This window comes from Sciurus vulgaris (genome assembly GCF_902686455.1).
Source record: "Sciurus vulgaris genome assembly, chromosome: 16".
In the NCBI taxonomy this organism is placed as follows: Eukaryota; Metazoa; Chordata; class Mammalia; order Rodentia; family Sciuridae; genus Sciurus; species Sciurus vulgaris.
The window spans coordinates 23,720,363-23,735,254 of record NC_136477.1 but is presented as its reverse complement, the minus strand read 5'-3'; the positions used below and the strand labels follow the sequence as shown (position 1 = coordinate 23,735,254).

The 14,892-nt window shown below is 45.5% G+C and overlaps 1 pseudogene across 1 annotated transcript; it reads right to left on the bottom strand.

The window, feature by feature from the left end:
* Nucleotides 1–6,973: 6,973 nt before the first annotated feature.
* On the bottom strand, nt 6,974–7,948 carry LOC306646262 (centrin-2-like; annotated as a pseudogene). The gene has a single exon. The product of its transcript is annotated as a centrin-2-like (transcript).
* Nucleotides 7,949–14,892: the final 6,944 nt, after the last annotated feature.

Here is a 14,892-nt window from a genome sequence, read left to right as displayed (position 1 = left end):
GAGTACTCACGCACTCCCCTTTCCCACAGTCCCTCCAGAACTCTGGCTGCTCGACTTGGAGGTGAGGACTTTGCCCCTGCCCCTAGTCACTCACCTGCCGGAAGGAGGAAAGAAGGGCACCGGGCTGCCGTGCGCCTTCCCTGCGCTGTCGCTCCCCTGGCTCCGTAGCTTTCGGAGCGCAGTGGTTGTCTCCCTGAAGCCATCTAGGATGGAGTCCGCGGGCTGGTGCTTGAGTTCGCTGAGTTCTTTAAAGGGCACTGATAACCCCATTTCACTGACAGCAAACCCAGGGGAAAGGAAGCGCACAGCCGTGCGGAGGGTCAGCACCATTCCCTCACCGCCTGGGCGCACCAAGCTCTAGCCTGGGACTTGGGGATCGCCAGCCATCCCCTAGCCCGGTCGCTCAACCCTTCCCCTCTCCTTTCCTTCATCCATCTCGGAGGCAAAAAGAAAGATTTAGAAACATTTCTTTAAAAATCGGAATCTGTACCCAGGCATGGACTGCCCGGATTGAGGGACTGTGGGAATGCTGGAGTGGGGTCTGGTGGTGGCTGGCAGGGGAGTTTGACTGAAGGACGCCCTTGATTACCGCCTGCCTTTCTAATCCGAGGGGGAAGCTGCGTTTCTGCAACCTAGAGGCACCATTTTTGATACAGAGCAGCTGATTAAATCCTATCTAAGGGTTTTCCCACGAGGTTGCCAACGATTGTGAGGTTCCATTGAAGAAACTCGTTTTATTTGGGACAGTAGCCAAGACATGTCTGGGAGTGTTACAGAGCAGAATCACCTAAAGGACTTGTTCAAAGACTGGCAGTTTCTAATTCTGCATGTCTGAGTTGGGACCCAAGAAAATGCATTTCTAGCAAGTTGCCTGACCAGCTTTGAGAACTCTGCTATGGAACTTCCTTACCTTAGCCAGTTACTCCCTTTCCTCCCTCTATTTTTTGTTTTGTTTTGTTTTGTTTTTTTGAGCATTACTTTGTGCCAGGTCCTGGGGAGCAGACAATACAATGGGGAAGCAGAAGAAATAAGTAAACAAACAGCTCTGGATGATTCTGATGCATCTGGAAACTCTGGGGTGGAGGGGATGGGAGATAATCCTGAAGAAATGCTCTGATGAACTCAGTGAAGAAATGAGGTTAGGGTTTTAGATAGATGAGTCTGATGGCGATGTGGAAGGTGTCCCAAAGACAGAAGGGCAGCTGGAGCTGGTTAGGAGGGCCATGGGATGTGGAAGAGCAAGGAGAATACAGGCAGGTTTATATTTAGTACAATGCACCATTATGAAACCTATTAATTCTTATGAAACATGACAATCATTATGCAAGTTGTAAGTTTTCATAAAATTAGTAAAAGAAGAGATAAGTAAATCTTCCAACTGCCCAGGAACAACCTCCTGCTGTTTCAAGAAACAAGTAGATGCATGGGAACTTGGTGACTGACACTGACCTTGAAGTTCCAGGTTGGGAGACAAGGGAGGATGGTGGATATTACTCAAGACAGGGAATTCAAGAGAACGAGCAGATTGGGAGTATGGGGCTGGGGTGGGTAATGAGGTCAGCGTGGGATTGAGTTTATTGTTTGTGCATGGACCATCCTAGAAGAGGTTGGGAATCTGAGTCTGAGCTCAGGGCAGAAGGGCACTGAAAGTGTGGATCTAGCATGTGACATGTGGGTGACAGCTGCCCGCCTGGGAAGTGTAGGACGAGTCTAGAAAGGCAGGTAGCACGAGGGGGGAGGGTGCCTCTAGACAGACCCGGAGGAGTGACAGGAAGAAGGAATGCATGGAAGAAAGGGAGCAGGCACAGAACCTGAGGGGTGGCCAAGAGGCCAGACTGGAAACACTGCAAGGAAGAGTCAAAGCGGACAAGGACCCTCAGAGGCTGGAAGGAGGGCTGGAGAAATGGACCCTTCATTTACAATCAAGTTGTAGCCACTTCCCCCTAGGAATGGGAATTGTAAGCCAGAATAATTGTGTTATGGAAGATATGCTGGGAGAATAAAAAGTCAAAGGGAGTCTGAACTTTTGGGCCATAGTAATGATCTTTCCTTCTTAATGGATCGGAGGGTGCTAATAATTCTGACCTTGGTTCTCTGGCAATATGGGCCTGGGGCCTGAATTTTTCCTGGAATGCCCATGCATATCTGCATTAAAGAAAATCCATTTGCTTAATGCTTCCTGAGGCAGATGCTCTGGGTGCCCTTCACCATGACTCAGAGACCCCTTCTGGCTCCAGCTGCTGCTGAGTTGGGCAGTTTGGAGCACCCAGATGACATTCCCACCTCAAGCTTTCAAAGCCCCCCGCTCTACTTCCCTGACTCAAGGCTCTGCCCAGCTGGGTTCAACCTGGAAGTAAGGGTGTGAACTCCCCAGAGGACAAGTTTCAATCTATGTGGGATGCAAAGCAATTTCTCATCCTCTGTATGGCCCATTCCCAAAGCTCCTGGAAACGTTTCAAAGTTCCTTCGCAGTGACCTTGATAACACGTCTTTAATTGGATTTTCCTTTCTTTGCCTTACAGTTCTCAATTCTTTACTTTGGCTTTCTTAGATCATCTTCCAAATAAATTGCAGGCCCCCACGTCTGTCTAATTTCAACATACTCCTACTGAAGATGCCAACTGTCTTTCTGGCACTCCAGGGGGACAATAGTAACAAAACACATGAGACCCTCATGCTCATGGTGCTTCCCTTATAGTGGGAAAAGCACACTGATGTGGGATGGGATGGCCATGGACGAGTCTACAGGGAAGCAGGGACAGGGCTTGTGGAGGGCTGGGCAGCCCCTTCACATGAATGCATGCCAAGCCCTGCTTGAGGACTCTCTGTTAGGCTCTGTGGTTGTGGGCTTACCATGTACACTAAGGAGAAATGGCTTTCGCTTCTCCGTCCTAGTAAAGAAAAGGGACGTTCTAATGAAATCTTACCTTGTCTGCAGGTTGCATTCTATTTCATTTCATGTGAGATGGTAATTAAATTTCATCCTACGCTCATCCACTTGTCCCAGGAAAAGAATGAGAAAGGTAGTGTCCTTTCTGTTCTCTACCTGTCTCCCTGAAGTCCCATCACTGAGACGGACTCACCCACTGGGACCAGAACTCCTCAGAGACGGAAGGTGGAAACACAGGCAGATGTTGCATTTGAAAGGAAGTAAGAGTGAGAAATCTGTGACTGTTCACTTACTCTAGAATCTAAAAATTTCCATCTATAAATTTAAGTGACTATTAAGTCCTGTTCAGAGTTAGAGAAGCATCCTCAAGGAGCAATCCCTCGGGAGAGACCATATTTTCAGTGTAGGATTTTCCAATTATGGGATGGTCTCAAAGACATATATCCTTTTTGTAGCAAAGAAGACTTAGTGGAATTCTCAGGGACACAGGAGCCTTCTAATTTGTTATTCATTGAACTTAAACCTGCTACAAGCCATCCTCATTTAACAGAGGTCAGGAGGTCGCTTGCTATAATTGGAAATGCATTGGTTGGAAGGCTTCTATTGGGGTCTTTTCTTATCCTGAACATGTATTAGAAACCTCAGATTTGTTCTGAAACATCTGAAGGCCCACATGGCCAATGTCATCGGCCTTTATCTGAAATGATTTGACTGAAAAGACTGGCTGATGGATTTCCTTAGGAAACTTGTCTAAGTTTGGATTCTTATAAAAGCAGGGCTTGATGCAAGCATCTGCTTACATGGGTGGGTTTGGGAGTGATCCCAAGGAAGCTGCAGTGCAGGAGGAGGAAGAGAGAAGATGCTGAAGGGTAATGAGTGAGTTACTGCTAAAGCTGATTCCCCTGGGGTCTCCTCTGATATTCCTCACCCAGCTTACCTGCGACCAGGAAGAGAGGCGGGCATTTAATCACTGACTCCCATTTCCCATTTGATAAGGCTGCTCCAGGGGGTGTGAGGCCCCCTTCACTTCCATATAGGCCTCCCTGCCCCAGCAAGTACCAGGGAAAACCCTGACAGGCAGAGAAGAGAGAAGCAGGCAGCTGAAGTGTGCATAGCTACAGAGACATGGACAGGACTCAACAGTGACTGTTGGTTTAGATTGGCACAAAGCACCACAAAATGGGTGGCTGAAACAAAAACATTTATTTTTTATAGCTCTGGAGGCTGGAAAGTTCAAGATTAGGGCGACAGCAATGATCGAGTCCTGATGAGGACTGTTTTCCTGGTTTGCCAATCGCTATTTTCTTGCTCTGTCCTCACATGGGGCAGGGGGCAGAGAGAGTCCTGGAGAGAAAGGTCTCTGGTTTCTTCATGTAAGGGCTCTAATCCTCTCATGAGAACCACCATCCCACAATGGCCACAATGACCTCAGCTAAGCTAAATTACCTCCCAAAGTCCCCACCTCCTCATACCAGCACGCTGTAGGGTAAAGCTTCAAACTATGAATTTTGAGGGGACAAACACATTAGTTCACAACAGAGTAGAAAATAACCAATACATTGAAAAAGAGTTTATGTTTTTCCAATGACATTTCTGTAAAGATGGTGGAATAAGGGAATCCTAAATCCAGGAAGGACCTTGAAGACCCTCTCATTCAAAGGTAATGCATGAGTCCAACACCACCTAATGGAGTGAAGCAAACTGTGGGAGAAAAGAGCAAGAACAAAAACAGTGATAAAGGTAGGGGCTGTGTGTGGGTGTGGGTGGTGGTTAATCCTCCAGGGTCCAGTGTAGAACACTTGCCTGTTGTCACTGAGGGGAACAGGGAACTGGAATATGTGTATATCAGCTCTGGTCAGCAGCTGGCCAAGGGCAGTTCCTGGGGACACTCATTCTCTAGCACTTCTGACTAGCTGGGCATGTGGACCAAAGGGGTTTCCAGCTCCCAGGGAAGCCCTCCAAGGAAGAGCCACAGATGCTGGCACCTGAAGCTGGGCCCTCAGGCACAACAATGGCAAGACCTGAGTAGATATGAGTGGGGCAGTGACAGCAGGCGCCCCCCTACCCCAGGCCTTGTGTGTGCCCGATGTTAGAGCTTACCGTGTTTTAACTTCATTTCCTACAACAGTGCTTGGTGCATAGAAGTTGCCTCATAAATATGTTGAATGAGCTCTTCATCTACATGCATCTCTTCTGCCAATATGCCAAAGGATGGGAACTGTGACTTATTGGCCCAATGCAAGGATTGTACCGGACACATGCTAAGTGACGGATAAACATGTGCCAGCTAGACTGTTCGTCTAGTTGACTGGGTTTACAAGGCATACAGTGGTGAATGAAAAGTCGTGTGTTCACTCCAAAATCACCACAGGAATTGTTTTTAGGGCCATTTCTTTTAGCCAGGGATGTTAAGAGCCACCAGAAATATATGGGAGGTCACCTCAAGAATGGATAACGGGAGTGAAGAGAGGTCAGCTCCCAGCTGGCTGATCTCCAGGCATAACAAGCTTTCCTTTTGCTTTCAAACTAATACTGAAAAAAAAAAAAAAAAAAAAAAAAAAAAAAAAAAAAAGAGGAATGGTAGTTGCCGGGGAAACCAGCCTCCAGTGTGCTCAAACCTGCCCTTCAGCTCTCTTTCCTTTATGGGAGGGTTAGAAGAAGCCTCTATGGCTTCACTCAGGAAAAAATTAACAAATAGCGAGTAATTATTTGAGGGGTGGTCTAGGAGTCTTTCTGGTCCTGTGGATCCACTTCTCTCTGAAGCTGAGGTTCCCCTCAGCAGCGGGTAAGTCTGGAATGGTCCCAACCCCCAGCACAGACATGCTCCGCCTCACCAACCTGCCAGGGAGTGGAATGGGAGCCACTCCCCAACCCGCCTGATTCCTAAACTGGGACCGGGACACAGCTCCTCTAGCACAACCCTATTGGAGAAGGATCATAGTTTTAAAAATTAAAACAAACTGGTTTGAATAGGTATTAATTGCACATAACTCAAAACAATCTGCCAGATCTACAAAAGGGATATGATGGAGTGAAAACAAACTTCCCTCCTGGCCCTCCACCTCCCAGAGGCACAGGACTGTAGCAATAATTTCCAAAGAGAGTCCATGCACATCTAAGGCAATCGGATACGTGTCAAATGTGTGTGTACACACACACACACACACGCACACATGCGTGGAATCCAGGCAGAAGCATATAATACACAAAGCAAAGTAGGAAACATTTACTCTTCACTTGACTTAATATTCCTCATATTTTGGGGAAGTTATGTCCAAACTGAGCAAAATACTTACCTGAGGTCATTTTCTATTGTTAGCATAAGTCTAACTCATATCTGGGAATATTCCATCATATGGATGTATTTTAACTCATCTAGCTAGTGCCCGACACAGAAATTTAAGTCGTTTCCAATATTTTGCACATGTAACTGATGCTTCCTGGAATCCACATCATTCTGCACATGCACACATCTACCTCTGAGATGAATTCCTGGCAGTGAGACTCCTAAACTAAATAGTGCATGCATTTAAGATGGTGACATATTTTGCCAAGTTACCCTTGATGGCAGTTGTTGCCTACTGTCAAGGAAGCATCTTAGCCTTGCCTTGTTTATTAATGCTTCAGCTCCAGGTCCTCAGCAAAACCCAGCACCTGAGAGCATTCACTTGGCATTGGTGGAGAGCAGCCTGCTCAATGACTGGAATTTGACCTTGGAAGCCCAGTTCTGTTCCAACTCTGCATGTGTGTGTAGGGGCAGGAGTTAGGCAATGCTTCTCGGAGTAGCCGGTACTGGCCTCTAGCTGATGTTTTGGAAATTTTGGGGTGAGCATAAAAATAGGAATTGGCTACTGGCATTTGGAGGGAGGAGGCCAGGCAAACCCCTGGGTGGACAAATGAGCATGTGGTATTGAATGACCCCATTGGATATCTACCCTATCTGTCCTTAGCCAAGCCTGAAATCTTACTTTATGAATCCTTTAAGACCAAAATAGTTTTGCTCAGTTTTTTTTTTCAAATTAAGAAAGGTTTTATTTTTCAGACAAAATAAATAGCATTAACACACATACAAATGTCAGAGAGAGTTCACTGGGTTTTATAAAAGAGCAAATCACACACAGGAGTCAACTAACCATCAGAACCTCTGAAGAATGACCACTGCTTGTGGTGACAGAAGGACAACATGTGCTTGTCTAAGAGGTTGTTTTGTGTTTGCATCTCTGTGGAAATGCACAACAACAGTGAAGCAATGCAAGGCGAAGTGACAGGTAGTCGAATTTGAAGCCCCTTTTCTTCACTCTAATGTGCTCTCATTTTGCTTTCCAGAATTAAAGTAATTGGTAGGTCATTTTACAAAGAACTTTAATATCAAAGAACTCTTCCAAAAATCTAAAATAGACTCAAGGTCAGGAGGAAAATTATACAGGGTAGTGGGGGTCATGTTCTCAAAAGCCAGATTTCACACAATGGCAGGCACTAAATCTAGTCACGTGTGCTTGCAATAGAAGAGAAGACACTGATCTTAATAGAGGCTGGTCTTTTTCATGATGCGCAGGAACTCCTGCTCATTGACCTCTCCGTCTCCATCTCGATCAGCTTCATCAATCATTTCCTGCAGCTCCTCATCAGTCACGTTCTCGCCCAACTCTTGGCCACACGCTTCAGAGTTTTGAATGAAATCTTTCCAGTTTCATCATCATCGAAGAGCTTGAAAGCTCTTGGAATTTCTTCTTTCGTATCTTTCTCAGACATTTTCTGAGTCGTCACAGTCGAAAAGTCACTAAAATTCATTTTTCCTGTCCCTTCTTTGTCAATTTCACTGATCATTTTCTCGATTTTTTCTTTCTTAGGTTCAAAGCCCAGGGCCCTCATTGCCACCTTTAGTTCCTTAACATCTATGGTCCCAGTTTCATCAGCATCAAAGAGATCAAAAGCTTCCTGGATTTCCTGCTTCTGCTCTTCAGTAAGCTCTGGCTTAGGACTCATCCTTTCTCGCTGGGCACTTGACGCCATGTTTGCCTTCTTAAAATTGGAGGCCATTGCTAACGGACTCCGCTGCTGGTTAAGGCAACCACGTACACACAGATGAGGCGCCCGCCGTTCCCCTTTGCTCGGTTTTGCTATAATTTCCCAAGGACGTGAAGACTATGAAGTCAAATGAAGATTGCATGTTATTTTGGTAAGAATTTCAACAAGAGACGGCTGCTGTTTTGAAAAGATCACATCATCTGTCCCCTCGTGGCTTGTGGTATTTGAGTTCCGGACCTCAAGAACGTGGGCCTCTAAGGCCTAATCATGCTGGACCTGTTTCTTGCTCTTCTAACTCAACCTGGGAAAAGTAGGAACACCAAGTTAGGAGCAAGGTTCAAAAGCAGGACTCCAGGAGTTGAGGTGGGGTGTGTGTGTGAAGGGGGACAGGAGCCAGGATGTCATCACTGAAAGATAGAAGTGGCACATAAAGATGACTTCTTCTTCCTCCTCGCCATATTACTTATTGGCCATCTGGTCTGCACTCAGCTTCTCTTGGACACACCTGAAAAATCCTAGGGTGGAAAGGCAGTCCCCGGATTTCATCAGGAAGGTGAACAGTACAGTCCTAGGGGCTCTCTGGAGGTTCGAATGTTTGGCAAAAGGAAATTTGGGGCTACTTTGCAAAGGAATGATGCTGAGCAGTGCCCCAAAGGCCTGTTGGGAGGCTGGCAGCCAGAGAGAGAACATTTCACGTTAAGGAGCAGTTGTATTTGGACAGTGGGAATCTTACCATAAGAGTGGAAGTTCTATTTAGATTTTCACAACATCTGTTCCTTAAGGAATAGCCTGAACCTACAGCATGTGCTACAAAATGCTAAAAACTGGCAGCTTGGAAACGAGGGATCTGTGCATATATTTTCCTAGCACCTGGGAGGATGAGTGAAGGAAGGAGTTTGTTTACCAGCTTCCCCGACTTCCCTGGAGTCGGCTGGCAGCAGACGGGCTGCAGATGAGTGGGGAACTTCTGGGTGCTGTGCCCAGGAGCTACCAAGGACTTGCAGAGGAGTGAGCAGAGGATTTTATCTGCCAGATTGTGTTTCTTATGTAAGTTTCTGGAGCTTGAAATTGGAAGGGAAAAGAAACTCAATCCTCAAGCAAAAAACTTGGTTTGTATTTTGGGTCCCTGTCTTGACTTGTGTATCCTGCAAAACAGACTGAAACAGACCCCAAGACAAAGAGCAAGACACAGGTGGTCTATTTGGGAAGGACTCCAGAGAGCTTGACTGACGAGGTGAGGAAGTGAGACAGTGTGGTCACTGCTGGGAGGAACTGGGACTCAGTCTTGCTGGGGCCTTTCCAAGAAACTGTATAGAAACCATCTTAGAATTGTCCCACTAGGGCATTTATCCATGCTTTCTATCTTGTATGTATGTGTGTGTGTGTGTGTGTGTGTGTGTGTGTGTATATATATATATATATATATATATATATATTAACCTGGGATTGAACCCAGGGGTGCTTAAACACTGAGACATACCCCTAGCCCATTTTAATATTTTATTTAGATACAGGGTCTCACTCAGATGCTTAGGGCCTTCCAAAGTTGCTGAGGCTGCCTTTGAACCTGTGATCCTCCTGCCTCAGCCTCTGGAGCCACTGGGATTACAGGTGTGCCCCACCGAGCCCAGCTCTATCTCCTATTGTTTAAAGGTGACTGTGGCAGGCAGGGTGGTGGTGGTGGGGTTTTACACCTAATGACGATGCAGGCAGGGGAAAAAGATGCATGTGGGCAGCCATCAGCCTGTGGCAGAATCATCTCCTGCAGCTGCAGGTGAACCAGGAGAGCTGAGGGAAGACGCAGAGAAGCATCAACAGTGTCTCCTGTACAAAACCTCATGGAAAACCCTGTTACATCTGTGAATTATGAAAACACATGTCTCCCTCTTTTGTTCCTGTTCTTTGGAAAACACATGCACAAGGAGGTACAGATATTTTGCTCTGGAGAAATATTCAAGAAACCTGTCTTCTTTCTCATGCTGGACATTGTTTTTCCTTTCTGACTCTGGAAATTTTGTAGTTCACTACAAAATATTGTATTCATATCATAGTAGACTTGAGTCCCAGGTCTCCTGCCCACTCTCTGTAACCCAGAGCAAGTCACTATGGTTTTGCCATCTGTTTTAGCACAATTGTCAAACATGGTGCTCAGGAATCACTCCCTAGAACACTCTGAGGGCTCAGTGGGATAAGCCATTGGGGTGTGAGATGAGGCCTTGGGGACAAGAAAATTTGCATTTCCAGTTCCTTTTTACATTCTGTGCTTCTTAGAACAAAGATGGCTCTTAGAATGAGATATAGAGAAGAAAGGAGAGGTCAGGGGCATCTTGGGATTGTTTCAGTTTTGCAAATCCATCCTAGGCTCCTGAGTTCTGTCACTCATTCTCCTTTCTCAGAACTACAACTTCACTGAGGTTAAAGGAGAGGGAAAACAACCCTAAAAGCGCAAGTCCACTAGAGCTTTCAAGAAGTAGGAGGTTTTATTTTTTTTTCTGGGCTGCCTGTGAATGACCCCTTGTATAACAAAATGCTTATTTTAAAGAAAAATTATGAATGCGGGAGGGAAAAATGTAGCTATTTCTTGTAAGAAGAGGTGCGATTTGCTGCAAAAGGTGCCAGGCTGCTAAAGGCACACGCATGTCCTCTACCCCAGCTGAGAAAATCAAAAGCCAGGAGCTGGGTTTGTTCACAGCCAGAGCCCTGGAACGCATGAAGGAATCTGCCTTCCTTGGGAAGATACAAATGGGCCTAAAGGAAGCATCTAGAGAAGTTACTACTGGTTTCATAGGCTTGGTTGTGTTTCCTTTTTGCTTCTACCCATGAATATTTGCTTTCCTGATCTGGAAAGGACCATACAACAGGCAGTGTATCTAAGAACTCACCTTCACAAGCAGCTGTGCATGTATGAATGCAGCTGCTGTATCAGGGCTCTGGGTATCCTGCCTACACTGTTCACTGCAGGTTGACTTCCCTGGCCTTTCGACTCTTTGCTCCAGTGTTCTTTCTGGTAGGGGCAGCCTGCTCTGCTCTGCAGAGATAGGTCTCAAGTGCTGGAGAATCAAAGTACCTGGGAGCAGCCCTCAACCAGTAACTAGCAGGAATTGGCCCACAAGCACCCTAGCTCTCCCATTCCTGGATGGGGACACTCTGAGGCCATGTTGTACCCTGGCCCCTGGAGTTCTCCAGCAGGATTCAGCTCCAAGGCCCTTGGTGGTAACATGCTCAGTCATGTACCTTTTATTGGCTTTTCTTGTCCTGTCTTGCTCATGTGCACACCTAGGTTTCCTGGGATCACCTCCCAAATAAACCTCTTACCCTCAAATCTTTGCTTGGGGTCTACTTTTGGAAAAACTCAAACTGTGATGGTTGAAGTTTGGGCTTCCATTAACTTCCAGAGTTAAAAATATTCCTCATGTATTCTACTCTGCCCACCTGGCTAGGAGACCTGCACAGTCCTAGGCACCGTGGTGAATGGGGAGTGGTGTTGGCTATGAAAACTCAGCTTCTCCTTGGGGCCAGAGTTGACATGTGGATGTGAACACTAGGACTTCCCTTGGCAAGGCTGAGGACATTTCTTTTGGACAAGCTGGAAAAACACCTGCTGAATATTCCATAGTCCCTAATGTAACCACAGGGGTGACCTTATCCCAGTATCCAGACCTTCATATATGTTTTTAGGAGCATCAAACTACAGGATGACCCCCAAGTGTCCATTTCTTGAGAGTCACTTATTTTGGACCACTATTCTCAGTGTGGAGTCCACCAAACCCCTATAGTTTAGAACTATAAGGGATGCTTTTGAAAAAGACAGAATGGGGGTCTCATCTGAGACCTCTGGAGAGCCTCTGGAGGTAGCCCCTGTGAGCTGTATGTGACATGCTACTAGAATGTCTTAAGCTGAGCTTGCCAAAAACTGACCTCGGGGAAACATCAGGAAGCATTCCCAGGGAGACTGGTACAAGAGTTTGGATTGGGGAGAAGCAGGATAGGGAGGGAGAAAACCAAGGAAAGGTTCATATGAGACAAATTCCACAGAGTGTGGCCTCAGTCTGATTCTGCATTGAAGGTCTGCAGGAGCTTGAGGCAAGGGGCCAGGCTATCTCACACCTGCATCTGCCAGTCACCCGTTAAGGGCTTCTCTGGCAGGAAAACTCACTGGCATTTCTGACTCTCTGTAGGTGGTTGCTACGAGACTCCATGACCTGAGTCCGCTCTTCATACCATCACAAGCAGAAGCTGGTGGGGTCTGAAGGGAGGACAGAAGCAACACAAGAGATCCAGGGCATCTGGGCAGGACACCAACAATGTCCACTATGGCAGGTGACTTTTATGCAAAAAAAAAAAAAAATCAGAATAATGAACTAAAGACCTCAGAATACTGGATCCTCATTATGGAGTGGAGACTGGTTGCTTCAGTTGGACAAATCCCAATGGGCTTGGCTCTTCACACCAACTTCTTTTGAGATCTCCGTATCACTGAGATGGGCAGATATTCCTTGTTATTCTGTGCAGTTGTCTGTTAGGTAACTGTTAGTACACACACACACACACACACACACACACACACACACACACACACACAGCTTTAGAATGAGCATAATTGGGTGAACACTTCAAAACCTCTCTCTACTGGGTAGAAATGAGGAACCCCAGGGCTCATTGCCAGCTTCCTCCCCTCTCCACAGATACTACAAAGGACATCCAGAGGATCTGCTTTCAAATGGAGGGGCTGCTTAATCATTTGAATGGAGAGAGAGAGAGAGAGAGAGAGAGAGAGAGAGAGAGAGAGAGAGAGAGAGAGAGAGAGTTCACAGACTATTTGTAAGCAGCTGACTTGATGTCAAGCACCAAGACCATCCTGGGAAAACCACACTTTTTTCTTCTTTTGGTGGGAGAGGGATTATGTCCACATAAGATAAATGGATTGTTAAATCATTATAAAAAGGAAAAAAAAGAATGGAGAAATTTAGGAAGGCGAGGAAGGGATGCAGCTGCCAGGAGGCCTCATTACCCAGCACTCCCCTCAACAGATTGTCTTCTGTACCCTACGGCCGCGGACTCTCTCGAACACTGCTTTTAAGACTTGCCGCTGACTTCCAGGAAGCCTGTGTGGCTGGAACCTGACCAACCCTGCACATGAGAACAACTCTACCTTCCAGGGAAAAGACACAGATACACCCTTTTTGGGCAAACCCCCCTCCAGTGCTCCATGGTTTATTGTCCAGTTCTTAAAGACTTTGGCGATGGGAATTCTGGCTGCTGGGTAATTGGGGTTATTTGTTTGTTGGGCCTCATAGGCTCTGGGCTTTCTGGGTCAAATCAAAAATAAGTTGTTTTTCTCCCAATTGCTATAGTTCAGGTTGTTCTTGACTCCTGCCTCAGCTGTTATCACAACCTCTTGGACCCAATCTCTCTTCCTCTCTCCCTCTCTCCATTTTTTTTTTTGGGGGGGGGGGATTGTAAAATTTACATGTGTTTATTTGTTTATTTATTTATTTATTTATCATTTCAATTCATTGCACACAAATGGGGTACGACTTTCTTTTCTCTGGTTGTACATGAAGTAGAGTCACACCTTTGTTTGTGTAATCACACATGTACATAGGGTAATGATGTTTGTCTCATTCTATTATCTTTCCTTCTCCTGCCCCCTCCCCACCCCTCATTTTCCTCTACACGATCCATTCTTCCTCCATTCTTGCCTTACCTCCCACCCCATTATGTATCATAATCCACTATTAGAGAAATCATTTGACCTTTGGTTTTTTGGGATTGGCTTATTTCACTTAGCATGGTATTTTCCTGTTCCATCCATTTACCTGCAAATGCCATAATTTTATTCTTCTTTATGGCTGAATAATATTTCATTGTGTATATATGCAACAGTTTCTTTATCCATTCATCTACAGAAGGGCATCTAGGTTGATTCCACAATCTAGCTATTATGAATTGAGCAGCTATGAACATTGATGTGGCTGCATCACTGTAGTATGCTGATTTTAAGTTCTTTGGGTATAGGCTAAGGAGTGGGATAGCTGGGACAAATGGTGGTTCCATTCCAAGTTTTCTGAGGAATCTCCATACTGCTTTCCAGAGTGACTGTACCAATTTGCAACCCCACCAGCAATGTATGAATGTACCTTTTCCCCCCACATCCTTGCCAACACCCATTGTTGCTTGTATTCTTGATAATAACCATTCTAACTGGGGTGAGATGGAATCTTAAGGTACTTTTGATTTGCATTTCTCTTATTAATGGAGATGTTGAACATTTTTTCATATATTTGTTGATTGCTTGCAGATCTTCTTTGAAGTGTCTGCTCATTTTCTTGGCCCATTTATTGATTGGGTTATTTATAGTCTTGGTGTAAATTCTGGAGATTAGTGCTCTATTTGAAGTGCACGTGGCAAAGATTTTCTCCCACTCTGTAGGCTTTCTCTTCAAATTGTTGATTGTTTCCTTTGCTGAGAAAAAGCTTTTTAGTGTGAATCTATCCCATTTATTGATTCCTGCTTTTATTTCTTGTGCTTTGGGAGTCATGTTAAGGAAGTCGGGTCCTAAGCCAACATGATAAAGATTTGGACCTACTTGTTCTTCTGTTAGGTACAGAGTCTCTAGTCTAATTCCTAGGTCCTTGATCCATTTTGAGTTGAGTTTTGTGCAGGGTGAGAGATAGGGGTTTAATTTCATTTTACTGCGTTTGGATTTCCAGTTTTCCCACCACCATTTGTTGAATAGGCTATCTTTTCTCTGTTGTATGTTTTTGGCTCCTTTGTCTAGTATGAGATAACTGTATTTATGTGGGTTTGTCTCTGTGTCCATTATTCTGTACCATTGGCCTACCTGTCTATTTTGGTGCCAATACCATGCAGTTTTTGTTACTGTTGCTCTGTGGTATCTGGTATTGTTCTTTGCTCTTCCTGCTAAAGATTGCTTTGGTCATTCTGAGTCTCTTATTCTTACAGATGAATTT